Genomic DNA, 17,291 nt, shown 5'->3' with positions numbered 1-17,291 from the left:
CTTCTCTTTCAGTCAGGGGGTTATATAGCACAGGCTGTCTGGAAACTCCCTATAAAGCTAAGGACAGCACTGAACTTTCTGGTTTTCCTGCCTCCACCTCACAAGTGATAAAATTACAGTTATGCCCCACCATACAGACATGTCCCTCTTCAAGGAATTGAACCTAGGACTTTGAACATGCCAGGCAAGTATTCTATCAACTTTCCAGCTAAGTTTCATTCCTAGCCTAGTATTTCTTTTAATAGAAAAAAATTAATCTTTAGCTATCAAAGATATGGGGCAATGTATACCTCAAAGTCAGTACAGAGAATGAAATGAACATAATGTCCCTTGACATGAACATTTAAGTTATCTGAAATTCTGTTTGCATAGGTTATCTGGTTGAACACTAAGCCCTCTTAATTCTATCACAAAGCATCATTTTAATAAATCTTGTGTTTGCAGTACAGAATGATTTTTAACTGCCTAAAGTCCATTTGGAAGTACATACTCTAGGCAGTGTAGAATTCATTTGCATGAGAACAAAAGAAATACTTTCACACATGAGTTTAACAAGGACTAAATAACTCTCCTTTTCAGCCAACTATTACCCTAAGATTCTACAATCCACCTAACAATGTTTGACTCACTGTAGCCACTGAGGAATGCATCTGGCTTCAGCTGAAATTTGAACAAATGAAATCAAAGTGTGGCTTATATGATAAAATGATAAAAGGACAAACTCTTTAAAGACTTCAATACCCTGTAAGAGATTCCATTATTAACATCATCTTGACTAGAGCTTGTTGCTTTGCTCCACTGGCAGACATTCTACTATCGCATTCCAGCATGTCACCCAATGTGTGGAAAAGTGTAAACTTAATTCAAATACAGAGACCCTGAACTAGAACTGTAGCAAAGAAAACAAAATATTCTATCACCTGCCATCTGGTCCAAGACCAAGGATAAAGATAAAATCGATTCCCGGCAAACCAAATCTTACCAGTGTGTATATTTGACAATACTAGCTATTAGAAAGCTGCACAACTCCTGTAGACCAAGATTCTAAATAAATAAGAAATTATGCAGTGAACCAGCTTTGGGGAAAGAGTACCCAGGTGCTGTTGCCTGGAGACATTGGGAAGGGACCAATTGCCTAAATTTGTTCTGCTCTAGAGAATCAAAATCCTTGTGCATTCCCATCTCTGGGACTCCAGAGATATCCCTCTGTACTTGTTCAGAAGCTAATTGCCTTACAAATCAAATTAGACTCAATAAAGAACCTCTGAAACTAGCCCACAAAGAGCACTATATTTCAGGAAATAGGTGGTGTGACATAGGTGGCAAGGGAGGTAGCTTCCAGAAATAGGGGATGATAGAACCTGCCTTTCAGTTCCAAAAATGTAGCTAGTTACGTGTTAATTTTTATGAGTGACAGAACTGAATACAACTATCATGTAAATAGCTCCTACTACCTCTTTCCTGATAGCCACATAGATACCTGTCAGCCACGTGCTGAAGGAGGACCTTTGTTATTCCAGTGCTCTCTCCAACAGAGAGGCATGTTTTAATGACCTTAAGCAGGCTACACCTCTAGATCTTGCCCGCCTACATGATTGTCCACCACAAGCAAGGCAGGGAAAGAACTTGCATGTGTTCATCAGTTCCTTGCACGTGGCAGCATTTTTTTGGGCTATGGGGAAGTATATGGAGGCAGAAGTAAGCAGATCTCTGTGAATTCAAGACCAGCCTGATCTATAAGAGCTAGTTCCAGGACAGGCTTCAAAACTACACAGGGAAACTCTGTCTCAAAAAAGAAAGAAAGGAAGGAAGAAAGAAAAGAAGGAAGGAAGGAAGAAAAAAGGACAAGAAAAAAACAAAACAAAACAAAATCTAGCTGTGATTTGCTCTTGCCTATTCCAAAGTCAGGATTATAATAGAAAGAGCAAAAAGAAAAAAAAGAAAAAAATGTAAAAATAATAATAATAATAGAAAGAGCTAGGATAAAAGCCTCCATATACTTCCCCATAGCCCAGCATGCAATACTAATGTTCTGATATCCTGCTCTTAGGTGGAATTGATGCACACATGGGAAATAGAAAAGAATATGTCAGTATCAATGGAATAATATTCAAGCTACAAAGATGAGAGAATAAATGAACAAACAATATTCAAAACAACTAGAAGAAAAGCAACAAAATGAAAAGCCATTATTAAATAATTCATAGTGGTAGTGGTCTTTCATGCCCAACTGAAGTAAACTCTCTATTGGAGAGAGCACTGGAATAACAGAGGTCCTCCTTCAGCATGTGGCTGACAGGTATCTATGTGGCTATCGGGAAAGAGGTAGTAGGAGCTATTTAATGATAGTTGTATTCAGTTCTATCACAAATTAACACGTAACTGGACTTCTGAAAGGGTAAAAAAAACAAGACACTCCAGGGAGGGTCTAGGCCCTGCCCCAAATGATGTGACAGACTTTGATGATTCCCCCCATGGAAGGCCTCGCCCTCCCTGTCGAGTAGGAGGATAGAATGGGGGGTTAGTGAGGGGAACTGGGATTGATATGTAAAATAAGATTGTTTCTAGCTTAAATTTAAAAATCTAGAGGAAAAAAACCAAGACCCAGAAATATGTTGCCTATAAGAAATTTAATTACTAATACAATTACATCCAGAATGAAAGTAAAATGGTAGAAAATACTTCAAGAAAACTGAGTCTATAAACAAACATAAAAAGCTGTACTTATATCAAACTGAGTATACTTTAGGAAAAAACAATGATAAGAGAAAAAGAAACTGACTGCATGTTGATGAATGACTTATTAAGTTTACAAGACATGAAAATGTCAATAATAAATCCCTGTGATTCTTCTGAAGACAGAAAAGCAAGAAAAAGCCAAACCCAACAATAATAGAAGGAAAAGCATGATATCAGAGTAGCAATAAATAAAGTAGGTTTTTAAAAGGAAAATACAGGTGATCAATAAGACAGAATTAGCTATTTTAAAAGATAAATTGTCAAACTTTTAAGTAAATGACAAAATAGAAGGGACTCAAATTCCAAATACATGAAGTCAGAGGCCTGTGACATACATCAGTTAGTAGGATAGCACTTGCCTGGTATGTGGGAGGTCCTGGTTTTAATCACTAGAATTAAAAAAGGAAAATTGCTAATAAAAGTGTCAGTTAAAAGATATTACAACTGCTAACTCCCTCTCCCCTCCCCCCATGCTCCCAATTATCTCAGGAGACCTTGTCCCATTTCCCCTTCTCCGAGGGACCATGTATGTCTCTCTTAGGGTCCTCCTTGTTTCCTAACTTCTCTGGCAGTGTGGATTGTGGGCTGAAGAAAGAGAAGGGGAGAAATAAATCAGTGAACAAATCCAACAAAATTCCTTACAGTGAGGCTTATTCATCACTGAGAAGAAGCATAAGTTTAATAACAGAAGTGTAATGTCCGGTGATAAGTGCTAGGAAACCATAGTAAGCAATAAGAGAATAATGATGACAACTACATATTGAATAAATGTACTATACTGGATTACATAATATTATCAAAATAGTGAAAGACCTTCACAGACAGTTACAACCCCACTACACAAGATATGAAAATAGGAGCATCAGAAGTTTAATAGCATTCCTATCTACACATTCCAAACTGGCCTGGGTGACATGAGACCCTGTCTCTAAAACAAACAAGTAAAAGGAATCTAAAGAAATGTATGTTTATATACATGATTTGTGGGGACATTCACTAGTACCATCGCTGTGAAGGAAATTTATCAAAATGTAAAATTTGTGTATATTTAACTCACAAAATCTACTCTGAAGTATTTACAAACACATTTGTGTATAACGTAGACATAGGTGTTAAAGGACTTTTTTTACAGCTACATTGATATCAAAATGGAGAAACAAACCTGCAAACAATTTTTATGTTTCTTCACAGGCAGCTTGTTGAATACAATATGAATATCTAAAGAAAGGGGAGACCATGTACATCTGATACAGAAAATGAAGGAAATGGAAGTGTTATGTTAATCTGGAAATTTTTCCAAGATACAAAGCACATGAGAGAGCAGTTTCTAAGTATTATTTTAAGAAAAGATGTAGACCTATTTTCACGCTCATCTACGATAGCTCTAAAAGACACACAGCTCAATTCCAAGATGCAAGATGAAACACTCAAGCTATCATCAGTTTGCACTGTACAATTCAAAATTTTTATTACCTACACTTTATTTCCAAAGCAGTGAAAAAGCACTGAGGCAAACATTGTTCATTTTACACAAATTCGAAATTCCTCCATGCGTTAGCTTAGTGATCAAAATAAATATTGAGCATGTCCTGAGAATGGACAATGCAAGCATATTATGCCAATGATTCTCAATGGGTTGCAAATTATATTGGCTGGCTGACTAAAGCAATCACATTAGGATTATAATTAACAAATTGCTGTTTCAGATCATTATTTAAAGATAAAACACACAAACCAGTGTCGTCGTTTGGCTATAGAAGTATTTATGGCATGACACTGATATATAATCCGTGGCCTGGCTATATTTGAAAAGTAACTTTCACGTGACATGTTTAGGTTTATACTTCTTTCTTAGGGTACATATGTCATCAAAAGCATCAAAAACTGGAGCCAGGTGTAGTGCCCCATGCCTGTAATTTCAACATTAGGGAAACGGATACAGGAGGATCAGAAAATCAAGGTAATATTTTTCTTTTTAAAAGAAATCATTGTTCCTTTAAAGCTGCTCAAATTGGAGTTCCTGTAATTCTTATGAGTGCTCTGTTTTGCCAGAGTGCCATGGTAGAGAGGCACTCATGCAGCATTGCAGCAGTGAACAGTTTTTCCTCCAGTGTATAGCTGTTGTGCTACTGAGAAAGCAATGTTTTTGAAAATGACAGCAGTTTGGTGTATACTAGAATGTTCTGAGAAAGCCACTGCTCTAAAGTTGTTTTGACAAAAAGCATTATTTTCCCAGGGCTGTATCACAATCTGATTAATAACGAGGAGCTGAGTGATTTGGAATCAAATAAAGTTGACATGAATCTCTAGCAACATAGCAGCACCATAATGACTTGTTTCATTGCAGGTAGCAATAAAGCCTATATGATAATACATAAACTAATTCCCAGCTTGATTCCATCCAATTTTTGATAAAGCTATACAAATGCCATGTGTATTGTCCTTACATATTCAGCAGGACAAACAACGAGAAAATACCTGGGTTTTTTTAAGGGTATGATAGACAGAAGATTATCTGAACATTTAAATATTCCCATAAAGATTTAGATAAGAAAGGTAAAGCATATGCTGGCAATTTTAATATCCTGTGACTGAGACTCATTTGAAGATAATCTTCACATGAAAATTTTACCCAGACTGATCAATCAAACGATATATATACATAAATTACACGACAAGTGTATGGAGAATTATGTTTGCCACAAAGTGAAGTATTCCACCTTGATAAAAAAATAGTATTGTGAATTCATTACAGAATATTTTATGAAATCTGAGAGATAGAGTAGACTTACTTATGTTAGGAAATCTGCCATGCAATACATCCATATTATGAAAACCAATAGTTTATCTTCCTTATGATTCTCTGCATTTACATTTCCATGGTATTTTACCCTGATTTGTAGCTGATTCCTTTGTGAGTATTTTTGCAGCTTTTGGATTTAACACTGACCTATAATAATTTTATAAAAATTCCCCATTGATCGTTAGGATTCCTCAGTAATGGATTAGGGACATTCTGGTGTGTTCTTCCAGACTGCAGCAATCTCAAGCAGGAATTAGGCACATGTGACCCAGGGGACAGATTATATGATGAAAACTCAGAGTGGAGTTTCTAACAATCTTTTATTTTTATAGTGAGACTCCAACCTACTATATGAGATTGGGATATAGCAATTTGCCTCTGCCTAATAGGAGTTTTATCAGAATTTAAGAGTGTTGAAAGATGTTAGAAAATTAAATTGTAAACCAGAATTTTAAGCCTTAATTGGAAGGTGAGATACTCATCTGAATCAGGTCTAACATCATAACTTGTTAAAGCAAAATGGAAAGATGGGTTCTGATAGGACTTCCCAGTCAGCCCAATGCACACATCAGGCAGATACAGATCTGGTTGTCAACACAGTAAGGTTCTGCATCAGATGGAGACTCTGCTTTCTAGGGTGGAGTCTGAAGCAGAGCTAGGATGCTGGTAAAATCAAGAGCCAAATGATGATTCAAATGTGCTATAGTTTTCACTGTTGAAACTGTATGGTCTAGAAATTAAAGCTAGGTAAAATGTTACTTCAACCTATCTTTTGGAAACTTCCTTGCATGAATCCACTTCTGCCACTTTATAAATTAGTTCAGTAAATTTTGAGGCAAGTCTTTTGATGCCTTACCATTTTATGTGATTGTTTTCTCTAATATTTATCAGAGCATTAAATATCTTTCATCACCTCCTTGTCTAATAACAATGTGTTCAAATAAAATGATATATTTGAAGACCCTGCTGTAAATTATTACCCTGTTTTCACAGAATTCATTATGTACTGTTTTCAGTTACATTCCTTTCTTTGCAATCAATGACACATCAATTCATAACAAATTTATTTTTTTAAAGTTATGCTTTTGTCCTCACAAGTATTTGAAGAAAATTTCCACAATTGTAATTAACTTACTTATATGGGCTTCTATGTTTAATATATTGCAAAAATATATGTTTTTTAAGTAGCAGTTTTCAACTTTACATCATCAACAAACTAGTCCTACATTAATCCTCAGACAAAAGAAGCAATGAATTTCTTCTTACCATCATAATCATGAAATATATTGTAGCTTTCATAATATATAGCCCATAAACAACAGAAAAACTGTTTAATTCCTTTTCTTCAAAACTGAAATAAGCCCTTCTAAGATTTTTAATTTATTTGAATGCCAGATTAAAATATTAATTAGAATACTAATTACATGAGATTTTAACTTAGCAGGTCTCTGCCCTTTTCTGTTGTTATTGCTTTAATTAATGTTTCCATTGACAAATATTGGAAATGACTGTAAATTAGGAAGTAGTGGATATACTGGGGTCGATTTATGATAGATGCCATGTCAGAGTAAATTAGTATTCACAAGAACAATTTCTCTGCAGTCCTTTGCTACACATGAAACAAGTCTTCCTTGTGTTTGGGGGTGCTCTGTTGAAAACTAAAACTATTCCCTAAATCTTCGGACAGTGTTAGTAGTTCCCAAGAGTTAATCACAGGCATACTCTCAAAAGTGGTGAGTACCAACATTTGTCATGTTTTCTGCATTCTGATTTTCCTTCTCGTGTATTTTTCTCTCAGTGAGGAACAGATCCTCCTAGGCCTTTAAAAATGATTTAATTCTAAATGCTAAAATCTCAGCAGTCATGAGCTGTTATTCAACACAAACCATAGCAAACCATAGCATAGGAGTCAAGGCTAGAAGACAGCAGTGAGAAATTCGAATTCCAAAGAGAGATGCCCTGGTGAAGAAGATACCATAAAATGAGAACCATTGTAAATGACAAATTGGTAGCATCTCCTTTAGATACCCATTTCTCTCTTTCAGGGATAGGTTGTTCCCTAGAGAAACAAACACATTTTTTGGCAAGCTAAGCAGTAAGAACGCTGCAATTTTACAGGAGATAATAAATCTTGACTTATGTTGTTGTTATCCAGATTTAACAACCCAGACAGTAGTGGGGATTTGCCTTTGTTGCCTTGGAACCTTACTTAAATGACAACTTATAAAGACATTCAGGACATATATATTCCAAGAGGTCATAAATCCTACCTGAGAACAACGCCCTAACCCATGGCGATGTGAAAGAAGGTTGAAGGCATAATGAAGGAGGGCATTATTGAAGTGACAGCCTTAAGCCAAGAGAGTATGTGGTGTGTTGCCTAAGTGGCAAGTGGGTCCTCAGGTAGGTTCAGAAATATAACTTATCCAAAGATCACAAAGAGGAAAGTGTTGGCAGAACACTGTGAATAGTTTTCACGGTTATTCCAAGTTTTCAACAACGGAAATATACATCTCCAGACGAAAGTGAGAATGGGGAAAGGGATGATTTAGAAAACCAAAAAGGAAAAATAAAGGTAGAAGAGAGAGCTTCTAAGATTTCTGACAGTGATTTCTGCCCTATGTGTCTGTGTTAGCTCTATCTAAACGTAGGTGCACCGACTGATTCACTTCGAATACCCATGAAATGGCAGTCAAGGGTCACCAGCCCTAAAATTATGTTACAAAATGACTACGACTTCACTTTCTCTTAGCCATGTTAAACTTCTCTTTGGGAAGGTCCATATTTGAGGAAATAACACATTTAATGAGGATCCAGTAAAGAATTAAAGTTTGTGACCAATTGTGAGCTTAGAAATAGATCCGCCCTGAAATAGAGAAGGGAATAGCAGTCTACAAGTGATATGATGAGATGGATGGGGGAAATGGGGCCTTTAATTAGGAACAGGGAACAGAGACAGATACAGAAGGAGTGAGGGGAGTAAAATAACTGTAACAGTGTCTGAAAAGGTCATAAAGAATCACACTATGCCTAAAATACCTATAATATATGTAAATTGGTGTATAAATATATGTACATAGTTTAAATGAAATTTTCCCATTTGACCTAACAATGCTCCCTCTAAGAGCCAAATACCACCTACCAATAATCACAGTACCAGTCATCAGAAGCCCTCTTTTGACTTGATCAGGGTTAGCGAAGTTACTCCCAAAACATTGTACGGTATGGATGCTTCCCTTGGTTGCCCCAAGAAGTGGGAGATAAATTCATATTACTGAAGACACCATGAACTTCAGACACAGTCCAAAAGCCACTGAACTGTAACTGTTCTGAATGCCAGACCCTTGAGAATTAGATTTCATGGTACCAGAAGTCACTTTACAAGCTCTCCAATGAGGGAAGCAACCAATAGTCCTACCCAGCTCTGATAACCATGAACCATAACCATCAATATGACAGGATAACACTAAAGATGCAACAGTGGTGTTCATACCTTGGTAGTAACCAACTGCTCTCAAATTGGACCTAAGACTCATTCAACAAAAGGGATATTATGGCTGGATGGAAACCTAGCCAACTACATGAGGCTATTGCAGTTATGGATCTTGAAGGAGAACATGTAACTACCATTTTACTAAACTAAACATAATCTTTAACTACATCTTAAATATTTATCTTTATACCAAAATATAAGTGTAGTTCTCACCCCTTATCAAGAAAACTACTCTTAGCTAGGCGGTGGTGGCACAAACCTTTAGTCCCAGCACTCAGGAGGCAGAGGCAGGCGGATCTCTGTGAGTTCAAGGCCAGCCTGGTCTACAAGAGCTACAAGACAGCCTCCAAAGCCACAGAGAAACCCTATCTCAAAAAAACAAACAAAAAAAGGAAAGAAAACTTCTCTTTGCAATATATGGAGATTATCACCCAAAACCACAACTGATCAAAATGCAGAGTTGTGGGGCCCAGTCCCACAACACAAGTCCTGAACCTAAGACTAGGGAACCACTGCAAAACAGAGACAGAAAGATTATAAGAACCAGAGGAATGAATAGCTGCACCCATGAAGTCTCACCAATATGGCTTAATAAGGATGACACCAATAGACACGTTAACATTGAAGGGAGTCCATAGGGTCCCCACCTTAGAATGAACTACCAGCAACTCAGAAATGCTGAAAACAGGAGAAAGTTTCTTCCCCAGGGAAGAAGACACCAATTGTTTGCCCAATACCAAATGGTCAGGCTTGAAAATATGTACATAAAAATCTTATATGACTGAGTTGTTGTATTCAGATATTTAGAGAGGTGTGTGTGTATAAAACAACAATTAAAGGAAGAGACCGTGAATTTTAGAAAGCGCCTAGAAGAGGTATGTGGCAGTGTTTGGAAGGAGGAAAATGTTACAATTATACTATCATTGCAAAAAAGTTTTTTAAAAAACTAAACAGAGAAAAGGAAATAGATACTCCCCACGAAAGCCTCAGAAAACTGAGATCCTGGAATATTTTTTAATTTGGATTCACATTTCTGACCATCTGAACCTGTGTGACAAATACTATTTATACCATTAAGCTATTAAATATTGTAGTTATGCATTACATGGCCATGGATTACTAACACAAATGGTATGGAATAGTCATCCAGGAAATAAGCTATAATTGGAATCACATACAATGGTGAGAATGTTTAAATAAAACTCAGGGAAGAAGTGTTTATTGCCACATACATAGAGGTGATTTTAAGTTTGGGGATTTTGCAGACAAGCATGATAAAACGAAAGTAAAGAAGTTGAAACATTAGAAAGGAATGGGCATGGTCCTTAATTGTGGGGTTTACCTTGAGCAAGGAGATTGTTGAGACTGTGAGAAGAGAAAGTAAGAGAAAAGGTTAATAGATAATACTTACTGGAGGGGAGATGGACTTGGATTAAAGAAAACTGGAAATAGACTGTGGTGGTGGCAAACAGAAAGCTTGAGAATGAGTTTATTGGAGGGCTGCGTTGTTGACAACTTCTACAATACAACCGTGGAAACTGGTGTATAAGTAAATGATGGAGAATGGTGGCCCCACAAAAATATCTCAGTGTGCATACCCCAGGGTGTATGGTTGTTAAAATAATGCATAACAAATTATGAAATATAGAAGTGTGAGTTAAGAATATAAATCTTGAAGAACATTTAGAAATAAGACATTTGATGGTAGATAACTGTTAGAATAGCAGATAGGAGACAATATCATTAATAGCACAAGAATAAAAATTGGTTTTTCAGGAAAATGGATGATTTTCACTGCCTAAAAAGTGTCATAAAGAATTTTTCTGTGTAAAATAAAAATTACTCCAAAATGTTACTACCGAACCATTTTTAACAAAAATATTGATTAGTTTACAGTATGCCCAATTTTGTCCAGGAAATCTTTTTAATGCCTAAATTATACATAATTATCCTAATTAGTATCCTATACTCCCTCCCAAATGAATATTTACCATTATTTTGGATGAGTGCTGTGTTATCAATGTCCTATGATTAGATCTTAAGTCATGGTGCTGTAAGAACTATAGGTATTGCTTTTCAGTTGTATTCTCAACATTAAACCATTCCAACACATTGGGTGATTCATAAATGTTGGATATGTTAAATGAAGTTATTTTTCAAAGCAAGTGCACAGTATATTATTTGTCATTGAGAACCGTGTGTGTGTGTGTGTGTGTGTGTGTGTGTGTGTGTGTGTGTGTGTATGTGTGTGTGTGTGTGTGTTTATGGATATTGTGCAATGAGTGTGGAGGCCAGAGCGTAACCTTGGGTGACATTACTGGGGCAGTCAGGAACAATTGTGAGACCTTCACATATCACTATTTATTTAATCCTCACAACGCCTGATACTCTAACCATGGTCATGGCTATGGACAGAGCAGTAAAGAGGTAAAATCAAATGCCCAGTGCCATACGGTAAACAGCAGATAGAACCAAGATTTTTATGCACGCGCTTAGACTGGAAACATTCAGTCATTAATGTAAAGGTGCTCAGCAACGAAAAAGACTTATTTCACATGGTCCACCGCGAACCATTTTGGGATCATTAGAGATTGAAGGTGTCATGAATAGTAAGGGAATGGAACAGAGATGGAAGGAACGCTTCATTGATTCCAAAGTGTTTCAACCACCAATGATGAAGCTGTACAGAGCTCAAAGAACCTCAGAAATGCATGGAGAGGTCAGTCTATGAATAAAAATCTCCACATTTCTGAACACTCAGTCACTAAAACAAACCAGCAAGCTTGAAGCAATCTTTGACAATATTTCTAAAATTGATCATTTAAACATTGCAGAGAATATAAATGACCAGGGCATGCCTTGTGGTACATGACGATCAGTGGAGATAATTTTGACAGAGATGAGGCTAAAATAAAAACCGCTTACATTTTTAACCAAATAAGAAGTCTATGAACCTAATATAGTGTTTACATCAGATAGTTTCAGCAAAATGAATTTCATTTTTAATGTTATTTTAGCATGTAACATTCTATTTATCCTTTTAACTTGCCAGATACACCTTTAAATACAAATTCTGCATCTCATCCTGGGGACGTAATGTAGCATTTAAAGTGTTGTAATAGCCTGTAAACAGTACAGAAACATCTCTTTTTCTCAGCCTCAAAATGTTATTCAGGACTTACGGAAGTGACAGTTTCTCCCCCTTTTCTTATTTATTCTTCTCTCATACAACACATCCCTACCGAATCCTCCCATGCCTCCAACCCTCCCAGCCCCTCCCCTCAACTGCCCCCCATATCCATTGCTCTGTGATTGCCACTTCAGTTTCTATGAAGCCCTATAACTCCAGTTCAGTTGATTCTGTGGGCCATGTTCTCCTGATGTCCTCCAACCCATGGCTCCTACAATCCCCCCTCTCCCTCTTTTCTGCAGAGTCCCCTGAGCTCCACCTAATTGGTGGCTGTAGGTCTTTGCATCTGCTCCCATCAGCTGCTGGAAGAAGTCTGTAATGACAATTGGGCTAGGCAATATCTATGAATGGCAGTTTCTAATCACAACAAAAGAAATGGGCAGGGTTATTCTAACTTCTCTTCCTCCTAGATTCCAAGACAGATTTTTTTAAGTTGTTAGTGATTGTGGTGTCATTGGGATGTCTGCAAAGCAAAACTGCAACCTAAATGACCTGTATTTAACAGACTAGAGCAGTGGTTCTCGGCCTTCCTAATGTTGAGACCCTTTAATACAGTTCCTCGTGCTGTGGTGATCCCCCAACCATAAAATTATTTTTGTTGCTACTTCATAAGTGTAATTTTGCTACTGTTATGAATTGTAATGTAAATATCTAACATGCAGGGCATCTGATATACCATCCCATGAAAGGGTCATCCAACCCCACAATGGGGGGGTCATGACCTACAGGTTAAGAACCACTGGACTAGACAAAAATCATATAAATGAGAATTGTTTCAAAACGTTCAGTCTCATTGTAAACAGATGAAAAGACAAGAAAAAATGGGAAATACAAAACACTTGTTGGTACTGTGAATGCATTGTATGGAACAAGCCTGGTTATAACAGGAGTAAACTTTTAACTATGACACTAAAATCAAAATTGTATGCATTTAAGTTTATGAGCAAATTGCTGAACTACTAGAGTAACCTACAGAAGTAAACAATATGCCCAGTATGCCTACACAACTTTTTTTCAATTGATAGCTTCGTACTGTAATCCAGTATATATCAGTCATTTTCATCCCCAACTATTCTTTCCCCTCTCTCTCCCCCAATCCTAATGGAACCCTAATTGTTTGCCTTGTATTATGAATATAGGCAAAATGAACATGGAATTGCAAGTATCTCTGTTGCAGCATATGAATGGAGCCTCTGGTAAAATAACGGTACGTATGAATCATGTAGAAGCTCTATTTTTAGCCTTTGAGAGATCTCCACACTGGTTTCCATTGAGACTGTGCCAGTTTACACTCAGGTCAATGGGTCCTCTTTCCCCATAGGCCCTCCTGCATTTGCAGTCATTTGTTTCATCAATGATAACTATTTGGGCAGAAATAAGATGAAATCTCAAAGTCATTTTAACTTGTAGTTCCCCAATGGCTAAGAATGTTGAACATTTTTAGAATATTTACTAATATTTCTTTAGAACAGGAGAACTGATAGAATGAATGTATAACTAATACACATAATATATGGGATTTATTAGAATTGCTTACAGCAGGGATCCAACTGTTCCAATAATAGCTGTCTCCCACTGAGAAAACCCAAGAATCCAATAGCTGTTTGGTACAAGAGGCTGGTTGTCTCCTGCAGTCTTCATTGTTCACCAGAATCCTGAAGAAGTAGGCACTAATACTAGTAAAGCTTTCCAATGGGAGTGAGGACAAGCAGGCAGAGAGCAAATGTTCCTTCTTCCATGTCCTTTTTTTATTTTGATTTTTTTTATTAGTTCAAATTAGGAACAAGCTTGCTTCACAGGACAATATCTTCACCCTCTCTCTCTCTCCTCCCCTGAAATTCTCCTCCAACTCCCACCTGTTTTCCACTCCATCCCCCCTCCACTCCCCAGGCAGAGCAGGGCCCTTAACGGGGGTTTCCCCAAGGCCACCACATCATCATGGGCCTGGCCTAGGCCCTCCCCCATGTGTCCAGGCCGAGAAAGCATCCCTTCACGTGGGATGGGCTCTCAAAGTCCCTTCTTACACCAGGGAAAAATACTGAACCACATCCAGGGGCCCCCTAGAGTGTGGAGGCCTCCTCATTGACATCCATGTTCAGGGATCTGGATCAGTTCCATGCTCTCAATCAGTCTGGGGTTGATGTGTTCCCCCTTGTTCAGGCCAGCTGTTTCTGTGGGATTCACCAGCCTGGTACTGGCCCTTTTGATCTTCATTCCTCCCTCTATGCAACTAGTTTCCAGAGTTCAATTCAGTGTGTCTCTGTGGATGTCTGCCTCTGCTTCCATCAGCCACTGGATGAGGGTTCTAGGATGGCATATAAAGTAGTCCTCAGTCTCATTATAGGGGAAGGGCATTTAGGGTATCCTCTCCACCATTGCCCAGATTAAAAGTTTGTGTCATCCTTGTAGATCTCTGGAAATCTCCCTAGTGCCAGATCTCTCCTTGGACTTATAATGGCTTCCTCTGATATGGTATCTCTCATCCTGTTCTCCTCTATTCTTCCCCCAATTCAACATTTCTGCTCCTCCATTTCCTCTTCTTCCCTCCTCTTCTCCTCCTCTCATTCTGGATGCTCCCTCTCCCCTACCCTCATGCTCCCAATTAGCTCAGGAGATCCTGGCCCTTCCCATTCTCTGGGGTCCATGCATTTTTCTCTAAGAGTCCTTCTTGTTTCCTAGTTGCTTTGGTGAAGAGGACTGTAGGTTGGTAATCCTTTGCTCTATGTCTAAAATTCATATATGAGTGAGTACATACCATGTTTGTCTTTTTGTGACTGGGTTACCTCACTTAGGGTGGTTTATTCTAGTTCCATTCAAGATTCCATTGCTGTTTTTCTGCTGAGTAGTACTCCATTGTGTAAATGCACCACATTTTTTCTATCCATTCTTCAGGTGAGGGGCATCTAGGTTGCTTCCAGGTTCTGGCTATTACAAACAACGCTGCTATGAACATGGTTGAACATATGTCCTTGTTGTATGAATGTGCATTATTTGGGTATATGCCCAAGAGAGGAATGGCTGGATCTTGAGACAGACTGATTCCCATTTTTCTAGGCAACTGCAATACTGATTTCCAAAGTGGTCTTTACAAGTTTGCACTCCCACCAGCAATGGAGGAGTGTTCATTTTCTCCACATGCTCTCCAGTATAGATTGTCATTGGTGTTTTTTATTTTAGCCATTCTGACAGGAGTAAGATGGTATCTCAGAGTTGTTTTGAGTTGCATTATTCTGATGGCCAAGGATTTTGAACACTTTCTTAAGTGTCTTTCAGCCATTTCAGATTCCTCTGTTGAGAATTCTCTATTTAGTTCTATTTAATTTCATTGTTTGGTGTTTTGGTGGCTAGCTTCTTGAGTTCATTGCATATTTTGGAAATCAGCCCTCTGTCAGATGTGGGGTTGGTGAAGATCTTTTCCCATTCTGTGGGTGGTCATTTTGTCGTTTTGTCTTACTGTGTCCTTTGCCTTGAAGAAGCTTCTCAGTTTCAGGAGGTCCCCTTTATTAATTGTAGATCTAATTGTCTGTGCTACTGGTGTAGTGTTCAGGAAGCGGTCTCCTGTGCCAATTTGTTCAAGGGTATCTCCCACTTTCTCTTTAGTGTGGCTGGATTTATGTAGAGATCTTTGATCCATTTGGACTTAAGTTTTGTGCATGGTGACAGGTATGGATCTATGCAATTGTCTGCATGTCTGAATCCAGTTGTGCCAGCACCATTTCTTGAAGATGCTTTCTTTTTTTCCATTGTATGGATTTAGCTTCTTTGTCAAAAATCAGGTGTTCATACATAAGTGGGTTAATATCAGGGTTTTCAATTCAATTCCATTGGTCAATCTGTCTGTTTTGTGCCATTTCCAAGCTGTTTTCAGAACTTTGGCTCTAAAATAGAACTTGAAGTAAGGGATGGTGATGCCTCCAGAAGATCCTTTATTATACAGAGTTGTTTTGGCTGGCCTGGGTTTTTGTTTTTCCTTATAAAGTTGAGTATTGTTCTTTCAAGGTCTGTGAAGAACTCAGTTGGGATTTTTATGGGGATTGCTTTGAATCTGTAGATTACTTTTGGCCAGATTGCCATTTCTACTATGTTGATTCTACCTATCAAAGACCATTGGAGATCTTTCCATTTTCTAGTATCTTCTTTAATTTCTTTCTTTAAAGACTCAAAGTTACTGTACAGGTCTTTCACTTTTTTGGTTAGTGTTACCCCAAGATATTTTATGTTGCTTGTGGATATTATGAAGGGTGGCATTTCTCTGATTTCTTTCTCATTGCATTTATTATCTGTATATAGTAGGGCTACTGATTTTTTGAGTTAATTTTGTATCCTGCTACTTTGCTGAAGGTGTTTATCAGCAGGAGTTCCCCGGTAGAGTTTTTCAGGTCACTAATGTAGACTATCATGTCATCTGTAAATAGTGAAATTTGACTTCTTCCTTTGCAATTTCTATCACTTTGATCTCCTTTTCTTGTCTTATTGCTCTATCTAGAACTTCAAGTACAATATTGAAGAGGTATGGAGAAAGTGGACAGCCTTGTCTTGTTCCTGATTTTAGAGAAAATGCTTTGAGTTTCTCTCAGTTTAGTTTGATGTTGGCTGTTGGTTTGGTGTATATTGCTTTTATCATGTTTAGATATGTTTCTTTTATTCCTGTTCTCTCCAAGATCTTTATCATGAAGAGATGTTGGATTTTGTCAAAGGCTTTTTCAGTATCTAGTGAGATGATCATGTGGTTTTTCTTTTTCAGTTTGTTTATATGGTGGATTACATTGATGGATTTCCATATGTTGAACCATCCTTGCATCCCTGGAATGAAGCCTACTTGATCATAGTGGATGATTTTTCTGATGTGTTCTTGGATTCGATTTGCCAATATTTTGTTGAGTATTTTGCATAGATGTTCATGAGGGATATTGGTTTGTAGTTCTCTTTTTCACTTGTATCTCTGTGTGGCTTGGGTATCAAAGTGATTGTAGCCTCATAAAAAGAGTTTGGCAATGTCCCTTCTGCTTCTATTGTGTGGAACAATTTGAGGAGTACTGGTTAGCTCTTGTTTGAATTTCTGGTAG

At 37.6% G+C, this 17,291-nt stretch overlaps 1 long non-coding RNA gene across 22 annotated transcripts in view; it reads left to right on the top strand.

The window, feature by feature from the left end:
- Positions 1-17,291, top strand: part of LOC103161041 — a 114,913-nt gene that overhangs the window by 50,113 nt on the left and 47,509 nt on the right. For 15 of the 22 annotated variants that reach the window (XR_003481627.2, XR_003481636.2, XR_003481626.2 and 12 more), the window contains one exon: positions 13,365-13,432. This is a non-coding gene — a long non-coding RNA (uncharacterized LOC103161041). Of the gene's footprint in view, positions 1-3,930; positions 4,700-13,364; positions 13,433-17,291 lie in introns of all 22 variants that reach the window. The other 7 variants (XR_004768755.1, XR_003481629.2, XR_003481639.2 and 4 more) reach the window with 2 other exon arrangements.

This window comes from Cricetulus griseus, chromosome 2, assembly GCF_003668045.3.
Source record: "Cricetulus griseus strain 17A/GY chromosome 2, alternate assembly CriGri-PICRH-1.0, whole genome shotgun sequence".
Lineage (NCBI taxonomy): Eukaryota > Metazoa > Chordata > Mammalia > Rodentia > Cricetidae > Cricetulus > Cricetulus griseus.
Note: the sequence above shows the minus strand (reverse complement) of the source record. Positions and strands in the feature narration are given on the sequence as shown.